This window comes from Phyllobates terribilis, unplaced genomic scaffold (genome assembly GCF_046119375.1).
Source record: "Phyllobates terribilis strain yellow unplaced genomic scaffold, ASM4611937v1 Scaffold_9__5_contigs__length_417890890, whole genome shotgun sequence".
In the NCBI taxonomy this organism is placed as follows: domain Eukaryota; kingdom Metazoa; phylum Chordata; class Amphibia; order Anura; family Dendrobatidae; genus Phyllobates; species Phyllobates terribilis.
Genome location: NW_027362769.1, coordinates 307,766,775 through 307,779,569, shown reverse-complemented (window position 1 = coordinate 307,779,569; position 12,795 = coordinate 307,766,775). Strand labels below are relative to the sequence as shown.

Genomic DNA, 12,795 nt, shown 5'->3' with positions numbered 1-12,795 from the left:
TAATGCCTGCGCTCTGCAGTGTCTGTGAAGGATGACAAGCTGGATGGCAGCGCTCAGCTGCGATCCAGCTTGTCATCAGAATGCCATCCCAGCGTGGGAGAATTCTCCTGATTGTTTAAAAGCCGGCGCGCGGTAAAAAGCCGCCGGCTTTTAAACAATCACGCAGCCCCATACTGCTTCCCCGCAGCCTCCCACCCCGATCCTCCGCTCCCCTCGCCACCTCCCATCCCGATCGTAAATTAGGACCGGGCGGGGAGCGCAGCACCAAGGAGCGAAGGACCCGGGCGGGGAAGCCGGCAGTGAAAAGACTTCACCGCCGGCTTTCCCGTTCTGTGCTGCGCTTTCCCGCCGGTTATTTCAAATGAACAGCTGAGGTATCAGGTGATGCCGATCAGCTGTTCATTTGAAGTAGCCGCGGTGCCCTCAGAGGGTTCATGTGAGTTCATGCTTGACTGCATGAACTCACATCAACTTTCCCACGGCCGCACAGGTCAGCCTCACCTCCCGGACCCGTCATGATTAGTGTGTGCGGGGTGTGTGTGTGTGCGGGGTGTGTGTGCGGGTGTGTGTGCGGGGTGTGTGTGTGCGGGTGTGTGTGCGGGCAGACATAGGCCGATGTGACACTACTACTCCCATCGGCCTATGTCTGTCCCCCGTCCACTCCTGCCAGCAGGATCAGCTCGATGGGAGCAGTAGTTCCCATCAGCCTGATCCTGCTATTTAAATTGCCCTACTGTGTCCCCAATAAATGTTAAATACATGTCATTGGTGGCCAGTGGTTACCTAAAAGAAATTAGTTCATACATTACCTGTCCCCGCCGATCGCCACCTAAAATAAAGTAAAAAATAAAAAACTACACCTATACTCACCTAGACACCTAATTCCCCGAAGCCATCGATCTCCTGTAATAAAATATAAAATAATAAACCACAACCTTATCCTTACCCCTCCGTAGTAGTCCACGAGTGTCCCACGAAGATCTCCAGTTCAGAGCAGCCACATAGAATGTGACCGCTCTGAACCGCTGCCGCCGCTAGAATGACGGGGCCGTAAGGGTTCACCGGAGTTCAGGCAGCGCTGCTCCGGTTAGCTCCTTTACGGCACTGCTGTATCGTGAGAAATTCCCACGGTACAGCACTGCCGTAAAGGAGGTCTCCGGAGCTGCGCTGCCTGAATGCACTCCGGTGACCTCAGTCAGTGGCTCCCGCTGCCGGGAGCGGACGTGTTCCCGGCAGCGTGAGCTTACAGCAGCCATGCACAGCTGTCACCATCTCCAGATGTGACAGCTGTGCATGGGAGATCAGCGCAGGAACGTGGACAGGTAACTATTTTTTTTTTAGTAAACTAAGAATTAAATAAAATGGTGTTTTATTTCAAATAAATTATTTTTTTCTGGGTGTAGTGTGTTTTTTCTTTTTAACACTTTGTAGGTTAGTAATGGGGGTGTCATATAGACGGCCATCATTACTAACCTGGGCTTCATGGCAGCTGGCGCTGACATGAACCCCACCACTATTACCCCCTGCCACCGCACCAGGGCAGCGTGGAAGAGCGAGGCTAAGTGCCAGAATTGGCGCATCCTATGGATGCGCCATTTCTGGGGCGGCTGACGGCTGGTGTTTCTAGCCTGGGAGGGGGCCAATATTCATGGCACCCTTCCTGAGCTATTAATATCAGCCCCCAGCTGTCTGCCTAGCCTTTGCTAGCTATTAAAATAGAGGGGACCCCACGTCATTTTTTTTTGGGGGGTCCCCCATTTTAATAGCTAGTAAAGGCTAGGTATTCAGCTGGGGGCTGATATTAGTAGCCTGGGAAGCTCCGTGGGTTTTACCCCCTTCCCAGGCTTCAAACATCTGCCCCAGCCGTCTGCTTAACCTCCGCTAGAGACTAAAATTATGGGGGATCCCACGCCATTTTTTTTTTAAATAAATCCTTTATTTTAACACTAAATGACATTTGAGGACTTAATAAAGATGCAGTCCCTAAATTATTATTTATTTTTTAATAAATTTTTCCCAAAACTTTTGACGTGGGCTTCGCCATATTTTTGTATGCCAGCCAGGTACAGCATCCAGCTTCTATGAACGCGCCATTTTCCGGGGCGGCCGCGGACTGCAATTTTCAGCGGGGGGGGGGAGGGCAAAAAGCTTGGGCCTCCCTGCGCTGCAGATTCCATCCCCCAGCTGCCTAGTTGTACCTGGCTGGACACAAAAATAGGGAGAAGCTCCACGTTTTTTTTTTTTTAATTATTTCATGAAATTCATGGAATAATTAAGAAAAAAAGGGCTTCCCTATATTGTTGTGTCCGGCTAGGTACAAATAGGCAGCTGGTGGTTGGGGGCAGCCCGTTCCTGCCTGCTGTACCTGGCTGGACACAAATATAGTGTGAAGCCCCACGTCAATTTTTTTTTAATTATTTCAGGAAATTCATGAAATAATTAAAAAAAAATTATGTGGGGCTTCGCCCTATAATTGTGTCCAGCCAGGTACAGCAGGCAGGAACGGGCTGCCCCCAACCACCAGCTGCCTATTTGTACCTAGCCGGACACAACAATATAGGGAAGCCCTTTTTTTCTTAATTATTCCATGAATTTCATGAAATAATTAAAAAAAAAAATGTGTGGCGCTTCGCCCTATTTTTGTGTCCAGCCAGGTACAACTAGGCAGCTGGGGGCTGGAATCTGCAGCGCAGGGAGACCCAAGCTTTCTGGGTCCCACCCGCTGCAAATTGCAGTCCGCAGCCGCCCCGGAAAATGGCGCGTTCATAGAAGCGCCATCTTCTGGCGCTGTACCCAACTCATCCAGGGCCCTGGTGCGGTGGCTCACTGGGTAATAAAGGGGTTAAGGCCAGCTTGGCATTATCAGCTGGCCCTAAGCCCGAAATTCATGGGGTCACGCCAATATTAGACATGACCGCCATGAATTTCTAGTAAAGTATTTAAAAAAAACACAAACACCCAGAAAAAAGTCCTTTAATTGAAATAAAGACACAATTCTTTATTGTTCTAAATTAAACCATACTTACCGCCACACCCATTCCAGCTGAAGCCAACGATCTCCTGCAATAAAAGTAAAATAATAAAGCAACCTCATCCTTACCTTTCCATGGTTCCCAGGACAGCTTCAGCTCTGCTACATCGAGATGACAGGCTGGACCGCAGCAGAACGCTGCCATCCAGCCTGTCATCCCGCGGACACTGAGAAGCGCAGGCATGCTTGCGCTCCTCAGTGTCTTTCTGTGACGTCATCCAGATGAGCCGAGGTCATGTCCAATGAACTCAGCTCACCTCATGCACGTCACTGACAGCGTGGGAAAATTCTCCTGCACTCAGCGCTTCAGCGTGAGAATTCTCCCACGCTGTCAGTGACGTGCATGAGGTGCGCCGAGTTCATGGGACATGACCTCACCTCATGCACGTCACTGACAGCGTGGGAAAATTCTCACGCTGCAGCGCTGAGTGCAGGAGAATTCTCCCACGCTGTCAGTGACGTACATGAGGTGAGCCGAGTTCATTGTCGGCTCATCTGGATGCCGTCACAGCCAGACACTGAGGAGTGGAAGTATGCCTGCGCTTCTCAGTGTCTGCGGGATGACAGGCTGGATGGCAGCGTTCTGCTGCGGTCCAGCCTGTCATCTCGATGTAGCAGAGCTGGAGCCGTCGTGGGAGCCATGGAAAGGTAAGGATGAGGTTGCTTTATTATTTTTCTTTTATTGCAGGAGATCGTTGGCTTCAGCTGGAATGGGCGTGATGGTAAGTATGGTTTAATTTAGAACAATAAAGAATTGTGTGTTTATTTCAATTAAAGGACTTTTTTCTGGGTGTTTGTGTTTTTTTTAAATACTTTACTAGAAATTCATGGTGGTCATGTCTAATATTGGCGTGACCCCATGAATTTCGGGCTTAGGGCCAGCTGATAATGCCAAGCTGGCCTTAACCCCTTTATTACCCAGTGAGCCACCGCATCAGGGCCCTGGATGAGTTGGGTACAGCGCCAGAAGATGGCGCTTCTATGAACGCGCCATTTTCCGGGGCGGCTGCGGACTGCAATTTGCAGCGGGTGGGGCCCAGAAAGCTTGGGCCTCCCTGCGCTGCAGATTCCAGCCCCCAGCTGCCTAGTTGTACCTGGCTGGACACAAAAATAGTGCGAAGCTCCACGTTTTTTTTTTTTTAAATTCATGAAATTCATGGAATAATTCAGAAAAAAAGGGCTTCCCTATATTGTTGTGTCCGGCTAGGTACAAATAGGCTGCTGGTGGTTGGGGGCAGCCCGTTCCTGCCTGCTGTACCTGACTGGACACAAATATAGGGCGAAGCCCCACATCAATTTTTTTAAATTATTTCATGAATTTCCTGAAATGATTTAAAAAAAATTGACGTGGGGCTTCGCACTATATTTGTGTCCAGCCAGGTACAGCAGGCAGGAACGGGCTGCCCCCAACCACCAGCTGCCTATTTGTACCTGGTTGGACACAACAATATAGGGAAGCCCTTTTTTTCTTAATTATTTCATGAATTTCATGAAATAATTAAAAAAAAAAAATACGTGAAGCTTCTCCCTATTTTTGTGTCCAGCCAGGTACAACTAGGCAGCTGGGGGATGGAATCTGCAGCGCAGGGAGGCCCAAGCTTTCTGCCCCCCCCCCTCCCCCCGCTGAAAATTGCAGTGCGCAGCCACCCCGGAAAATGGCGCGTTCATAGAAGCTGGATGCTGTACCTGGCTGGCATACAAAAATATGGCGAAGCCCACGTCAAAAGTTTTGGGAAAAATTAATTAAAAAATAAATAATAATTTAGGGACTGCATCTTTATTAACTCCTCAAATGTCATTTAGTGTTAAAATAAAGGACTTATTTTAAAAAAAATTGACGTGGGGCTTCGCCCTATATTTGTGTCCAGCCAGGTACAGCAGGCAGGAACAGGCTGCCCCCAACCACCAGCTGCCTATTTGTACCTGGCCGGACACAACAATATAGGGAAGCCCTTTTTTAAAAAAATTATTTCATGAAATAATTAAAAAAAAATTGACGTGGGGCTTCGCACTATATTTGTGTCCAGCCAGGTACAGCAGGCAGGAATGGGCTGCCCCCAACCACCAGCTGCCTATTTGTACCTGGTTGGACACAACAATATAGGGAAGCCCTTTTTTTCTTAATTATTCCATGAATTTCATGAAATAATTTTAAAAAAAAATGCGTGGGGCTTCGCCCTATTTTTGTGCCCAGCCAGATACAACTAGGCAGCTGGGGGCTGGAATCCGCAGCGCAGGGAGACCCAAGCTTTCTGGGCCACCCCCGCTGCAAATTGCAGTCCGCAGCCGCCCCAGAAAATGGCGCGTTCATAGAAGCGCCATCTTCTGGCGCTGTACCCAACTCATCCAGGGCCCTGGTGCGGTGGCTCACTGGGTAATAAAGGGGTTAAGGCCAGCTTGGCATTATCAGCTGGCCCTAAGCCCAAAATTCATGGGGTCACGCCAATATTAGACATGACCACCATGAATTTCTAGTAAAGTATTTAAAAAAACACAACACCCAGAAAAAAGTCCTTTAATTGAAATAAAGACACAATTCTTTATTGTTCTAAATTAAACCATACTTACCATCACGCCCATTCCAGCTGAAGCCAACGATCTCCTGCAATAAAAGAAAAATAATAAAGCAACCTCATCCTTACCTTTCCATGGCTCCCACGACGGCTCCAGCTCTGCTACATCGAGATGACAGGCTGGACCGCAGCAGAACGCTGCCATCCATCCTGTCATCCCGCAGACACTGAGAAGCGCAGGCATACTTCCACTCCTCAGTGTCTGGCTGTGACGGCATCCAGATGAGCCGAGGTCATGTCCAATGAACTCCGCTCACTTCATGTACGTCACTGACAGCGTGGGAAAATTCTCCTGCACTCAGCACTTCAGCGTGAGAATTTTCCCACGCTGTCAGTGACGTGCATGAGGTGAGCTGAGTTCATTGGACATGACCTCACCTCATGTATGTCACTGACAGCGTGGGAGAATTCTCACGCTGAAGCGCTGAGTGCAGGAGAATTTTCCCACGCTGTCAGTGACGTGCATGAGGTGAGCTGAGTTCATTGGACATGAACTCGGCTCATCTGGATGACGTCACAGAGAGACACTGAGGAGCGCAAGCATGCCTGCGCTTCTCAGTGTCTGCGGGATGACAGGCTGGATGGCAGCTTTCTGCTGCGGTCCAGCCTGTCATCTCGATGTAGCAGAGCTGGAGCTGTCCTGGGAACCATCGAAAGGTAAGGATGAGGTTGCTTTATTATTTTTCTTTTATTGCAGGAGATCGTTGGCTTCAGCTGGAATGGGCGTGACGGTAAGTATGGTTTAATTTAGAACAATAAAGGATTGTGTCTTTATTTCAATTAAAGGACTTTATTCTGGGTGTTTGTGTTTTTTTTAACTTTGACTATGGGGTTAGTAATGGGGGTGTCTTATAGACGCCTCTCCATTACTAACCTGGGCTTGATGTCAGCTGGCATTATAAGCTGACATCAACCCCAACCCTATTACCCCCTGCCACCGCACCAGGGCAGCGTGGAAGAGCGAGGCTAAGTGCCAGAATTGGCGCATCCTATGGATGCGCCATTTCTGGGGCGGCTGACGGCTGGTGTTTCTAGCCTGGGAGGGGGCCAATATTCATGGTACCCTTCCTGGGCTATTAATATCAGCCCCCAGCTGTCTGCCTAGCCTGTGCTAGCTATTAAATTAGGGGGGACCCCACGTCATTTTTTTGGGGGGGTCCCCCATTTTAATAGCTAGTAAAGGCTAGGTATTCAGCTGGGGGCTGATATTAGTAGCCTGGGAAGCTCCGTGGGTATTACCCTCTTCCCAGGCTTCAAACATTTGCCCCAGCTGTCTGCTTAACCTCCGCTAGAGCCTAAAATTAAGGGGAACCCCACGCCAATTTTTTTTTAAATAAATCCTTTATTTTAACACTAAATGACAAGTACAGTAATCAACACTATCACTGTACTTCATATATATGTGACTGACATGTTTCTATCTATCTAATCTATGTGTGATTCTCTATTCCTTCTATTCTAAATTGTCGGGTACAGATGCTGAATTGCCGGCCGGCTTTCTTAAAGAGACGGTGCATGAAAACACTATTATTTTTTTAAATAAATCCTTTACACTAAATGACAAGTACAGTAAGCAACACTGTCACTGTACTTCTTATATATGTGGCTGACATGTTTCTATCTATCTAATCTATGTGTGAAGCTCTATTCTGTCTGTTATAAATTGTCGGGTACAGATGCTGAATTGCCGGCCGGCTTTTTTAAAGAGACGGTGCACGAAAACACTAATATTTTTTTTAATAAATCCTTTACACTAAATGACAAGTACAGTAAGCAACACTGTCACTGTACTTCATATATATGTGACTGACATGTTTCTATCTATCTAATCTATGTGTGAAGCTCTATTCTTTCTGTTGTAAATTGTCGGGTACCGGTGAATGCCGCTGATGAATTGCCGGCTTTTCATGTCATTCTACATTATTCTTAGTTGTTTTACTTCATGTAGAATTAACCTACAAGGAAAGAAAGGGTTTATTTTCATTCCGATATTTGTGTCCCATTGACTTGCATTGGTTTCCGGTATCGGAATCGGCGATATCCGATACTTTTTGGGTATCGGCCCGATCCAATCCGATACGATATTTCCTGATATCGGAAGGTATCGCTCAACACTAGCCAAAAGCGCTAAACCTACCAAAACCCTCCCCACGATCTACCAGTCCCTCCTGACAAGTGACTTGTGCCTGAAAAGAGCTTACATTACTAATTTGGAGAAAGATCTGGGATACCAGCTTACACCTGAGCAAACCCTCTATATCTACAAACACTCTCATGGTCCGACAAGCTGTGTAAAAATCCAAGAAAACTCCTATAAAGTAGTATCCAGATGGTACATTTCACCTCTTCAATCGAAGATCTGGAAACATAACACACAGACCAACTGCTGGAGATGTGGGGAAGTGAATGGGAGCGTCTTTCATTCATGGTGGCAATGTTCAGTTCTGCGCCCCTTTTGGGAAGTGACTGAGAACACTAGTCAAGAAATTACAGGACGTCCGACTACTCTAACCCCTGAGGTGGCTCTATTGAACTTTCCCTTATGGCCAGACCATAAAAAAATTTCAACTATAGCCCTAAATATTCTAGCCGCAGCAAAAATACTTATTCCCACCTTCTGGAGGTCACCTCTCATCCCATCGAAGCACCAACTAATAGAAAAAATAGACCAACCATATCGTGTAGCTGAGATAGCAGCGGAAGTCAATCATTCTCAAAAGTCCTTCACAGAATACTGGTTCCCCTGGATAACACACAGAGACAACTATAGATCGATACAGACATAAAATAAACCAAGGCCAACAAATAACAGCTTAGAAAAACACCACCCGATTCCCCCTCCTCCTTACCCCCCTTTCTCCCTCTCACCTATTCTTAGGCTCTACCCTTGTTTAACTTGGGCTTTATATGTTTACTAATTTGTGTTACCAATCTAAACTTTACTCGTTATAATACTATATGAGTTTATTATAGTCTTTTATCTGAACTAAGTAATGAATGCAATGTTTATTGTTACACATCATCATTTTGACTTCTTATATTCATCCAAATGTGACTATTTGTATTGTCAAGAAATTTAATAAAAAGATTTGTTGAAATGAAAAATTAACTACAAATATGCGTGTCCAGCTGCAAAAAGATAGATCAGCTGAAAAATTCTCACATCAATGGCTGGAAATTGGGAACGGAAAGGAGTCGGTTGATCTGACCTAAGGACGAATTTCATTGCTTCATAACTTCTGCAATTTAGTGACGTCAAAAGAACAATTGGTTGAAAAAATATTTCCCAATATTCAAACCAATTATAAGAATCAAGATTGGCTGAGTGAACGAGCTATTCTTGCGGCCAAGAACAAAGACGTCTACGAACTTAAAAATATTATTCAGTCTAACAATCAAAGTGAGGCAGTCACATACAAGTCCGTCGACACTATTGTGGAAGCAGACGAAGCGGTGAGGTATGTGGGCAACAAGACCCGTCCGTCTCTCAAGTTGCCCATAAAACCTGGTCCTGGATGCACCAAACAATCCCCTTAGCGGTTAAGTGCAATAAAGCAACATTCCAGGATTACATCACAGATGACAACCATCTCTGTGACACATATGTGGCACCCCAGGGGTCTGGTTGCCACAGTGGCATTGCCTCCCTCACAAGGGATGATGCCATGCCTGGAAGCAAGGAGGGATCCCCTAATCAGGTTTACCAGCATACAACACTTTCCTGGCTCCAGACCAGAAAGGGGAGCTCCTCCCCTTAGCAACTGGAATCTGGAGGCGGGGTTAGTAAGAGTGCGTGAGAGGAGTTGAAGACAGGACAGCGACGAGGAAGGACCTGGGGAGTGGAGCTGTAAGGCAGCTCAACCCAGAAAGGAGCGCAGAAGAACCAGACCCCGGAGTCCGAGGTTGTGGGGCACTGAAGGCCCAGCAGCAGAAACCGGAGAGCAGGAGGCAGCAGGTCTCCTGGCCCCATCAGACACCCGGAGGCTCAGCAGCACCATAGGGCCCAGAACTGCCACGTGGGAGCAACACTTAAGGAAGGCCTGAGCTGCCTGCCATACGGGTGAGCACAAAGACGTTTTACTCAGGGACGAGGGCCGCAGCACAGCTATAAGCAGCAGGGCCAAAGAGATTAGCGCAGAGGGAAGGCCTACAACTTCACCTGGCGAGGTGGTTTCCCAACTTGCTTCCAGGCCGTCCGGACCTCCACTACCAGCTAGTACTCATGCCCCGGTCTGCCTAATAACCGCAAGTAAAGATAAGAGGAAACCGCCATTAAGTTGTGGACTGGTCATTATCAGCGCCATCACCTGCATTGCACTACACCAGCAACATCTATAAAATCACCACTTACTGCCCTGGAGCTAAGCTCTGCCTGTGGAGAGCTGAACCAACTCTGCTGCGTCATCATCAGCTTCAGAGGATCTGCACCGCAGCGGCGGCACCATATAGCCGCATACCACAGGTGGCGACACGAACATTACATATAAAAACTTTATTCCCTTTTCTTTATTCCCCTTTTATTGACCGCCCTGGGTCACGCACCGGGTCACCGCCACTGTGACACCCCCAGCACTGACCGGCCCGGCTATCGAGTACCCCACAGCCCAGGGGGCGCGTCACATACCTCCCATCAACTGGTAGCAGCCTTACATACCTCCCCCTTCTGCTTAAAGCTGTGGGGCTTGGCACCTTCTAATACTAGACAGGGGATTCTCAAGAGGGCATCAGAATTCCTATGTAGCTTCCCAGCTTTATGTTCCACATGGAAGTTGAAATGCTGTAGGCTTAAAAACCAGCAGGTGACTAGCATTTTTCCCCTTTTTCTCCCTTATCCACCTGAGTGGGGCATGGTCTGATACCAATTTAAACTTTCGTCCCAACAGATAGTACCATAACGTGTCCATCGCCCACTTTACAGCCAAGCATTCCTTTTCTATGGCAGAATAATTCTTCTCACATGAGGATAGCTTCCTACTCAGATAGAGAACAGGGTGCTCCTCCCCGTGTATCTCCTGGGAAAGGACTGCTCCTAAACAGACATCTGAGGCGTCTGTTTGGAGTATAAATTCCCACTTGAAGTCGAGGGCAACCAGAATCGGTTGCTTACACAGAGCCCCTTTCATTTCTTGGAAGGCCGTCTTCACCTCTGCAATCCATTTGGCCACTGCTGATTTCATCCTCTTAAGGAGGTCAGTCAGGGGTGTGGCCATCATGGCAAAGTTTAGGATTTACCTCCTGTAGTATCTTACGTTGCTAGAAAGGCTCCAACTTGCTCCTTCGACAGCGGTCTCGGCCAGGTTTAGATTGCCTCCACTTTACTGATTTGGGGTTTGGTCTCGCCTCTACCCATTACATATCCCAGGTATTTGGCTTCTTCTTTCCCCATGGCACATTTTTGGGATTTATTTAAAATCCCACCTTCTTTAGCGCATCAAACACCACGTGGACCTTTTCCAGATGACTTCATCAGTCTGGGCTGAAGATTACAATATCGTCCAGGTATGCCACGGTGTATTTTTTATAGGGCGCAAGGATTCGGTCCATGACCCTCTGGAATGTGGCCAGGGCCCCCTGCAGTCCAAACAGCATCTGGACATATTGGAAGCATCCGTCGGGCGTAGAAAAAGCCATTTTTTTCTTGAAAGCAATATAAAAAAAAAAGCTCCAAGCTACTCCTACCTATTAAATAGTAAAAAAAAAAACACCATCACCAGACACAGAACAGGGATCACACCATGCCAGACTTACAGAAACCAGATCCCTGTCCTGTCTGCAGAACACATGAAGAGGGAATAATATTATGAATATGAGGGAAGGAGCAGGACATCTACAGCCGGGCTCCAGTCCTTATGTGACACACTCCCCTCCACCTCCCAGAGAAATGATGTTGTGAGTCCTGAGCCACCTGCCCTCCCCTTCACACAACAGGAGCACAGAAAGCAGTGTTAGTGCAGAGCTGCTGTATTTACACTGTGCTGCTGCAAGACGATCTGATGGAGCAGTTGGGGATAACTGGAGGCTCAGAGCTTCCTCCTCCTCAGCGCTGCCTTCAGTCTTCCCTATGCAGTGGGCAAGTAATCTGACTTCTAATTGGTGAAGCAGCGCACAGCAGCCCCTGCTGACTGCCATTCCGCCAACCAGCGCTGAGCTTTCTTTTTTACTGCCTCACTCTGCAGTTCAATCTATCTGCCCTCACCCCCACCACCCTCAAAAAAACAAACCAGAATGACTTACAAATCTGGGAGGGAGACAGAGGAGAGTTAAAAAAAAAAAATAATTCACCACTAGGTGGCACAGCCCCCCTTTAATGTGCCGCCATAGGCACCTGCCCTCCAGTGCTTAATGGTAAATACGCCCCTGCCTGTAATTAGCATCACAGTTATCTACAAACTTGTAATCAGCCAGTCTGACTACTTGAAGAGTAAAAAGTAATCACTGTGCTGTTTGGTATCACAGTGTTTACCACACTGAACAGGGATCAAAGAAAGCTAAGAAGACAGTTGCCTCTGGAGATTAGAGAGAAAATTATAGACAAACATGTTATAGACCATCTTCAAACAGCCTGATGTTCCTGCAACTACAGTTGAACATATAATTCATAAATCAAAGGATTATGGGACTACAGCCAACCTCCTTAGACACGCCTGCAAGAAGAAAATTGATGACAAAGTCCAGAACAACTTCCAAAGAGATTAGAGGTGAACTCAAAAGGTCAAGGCACAATAGTGTCAGATTGCGCCATTCCTCTCTGTCTTGGCCAAAGTAGACTTCATGAAAGGCAGCATAGGAGGAAACCACTGTTGAAAGAAAATCATTAAAAAAACAAGACTGACAAAATTACGATTGACAAGCCACAAAGCTTCTGGGAGAATGTCCTTTGGACAGATGAGATAAAATTGGAGCTTTTTGGCAAGTCACATCAGCTCTATGTTCACAAACACAAAAGGAAGCACACAAAGAAACGAACATTGTCCCTACTGTGAAACATGGTGGAGACTCGCTTATGTTCTGGGGCTGCTTTGCTGCATCTGGCACAGGGTGTCTTGAGTCTCAGTTTGGTCACACCAAATAGCCATCATCTAAAGCAACCAATGATACTTGCAATTTGGAGCACACGGCCTGTGCAGTCTCTTTTCAGAGAGACTCTGGCTTGTCTCTCTACAGCTCCAACACAACCCACTCTGCTTAGCT

General features: G+C 47.2%; 1 protein-coding gene across 5 annotated transcripts in view; it reads right to left on the bottom strand.

Moving 5' to 3' along the window:
• Positions 1-12,795, bottom strand: part of HIBCH (3-hydroxyisobutyryl-CoA hydrolase) — a 535,761-nt gene that overhangs the window by 499,601 nt on the left and 23,365 nt on the right. The gene's annotated exons all lie outside the window — the stretch shown is intronic.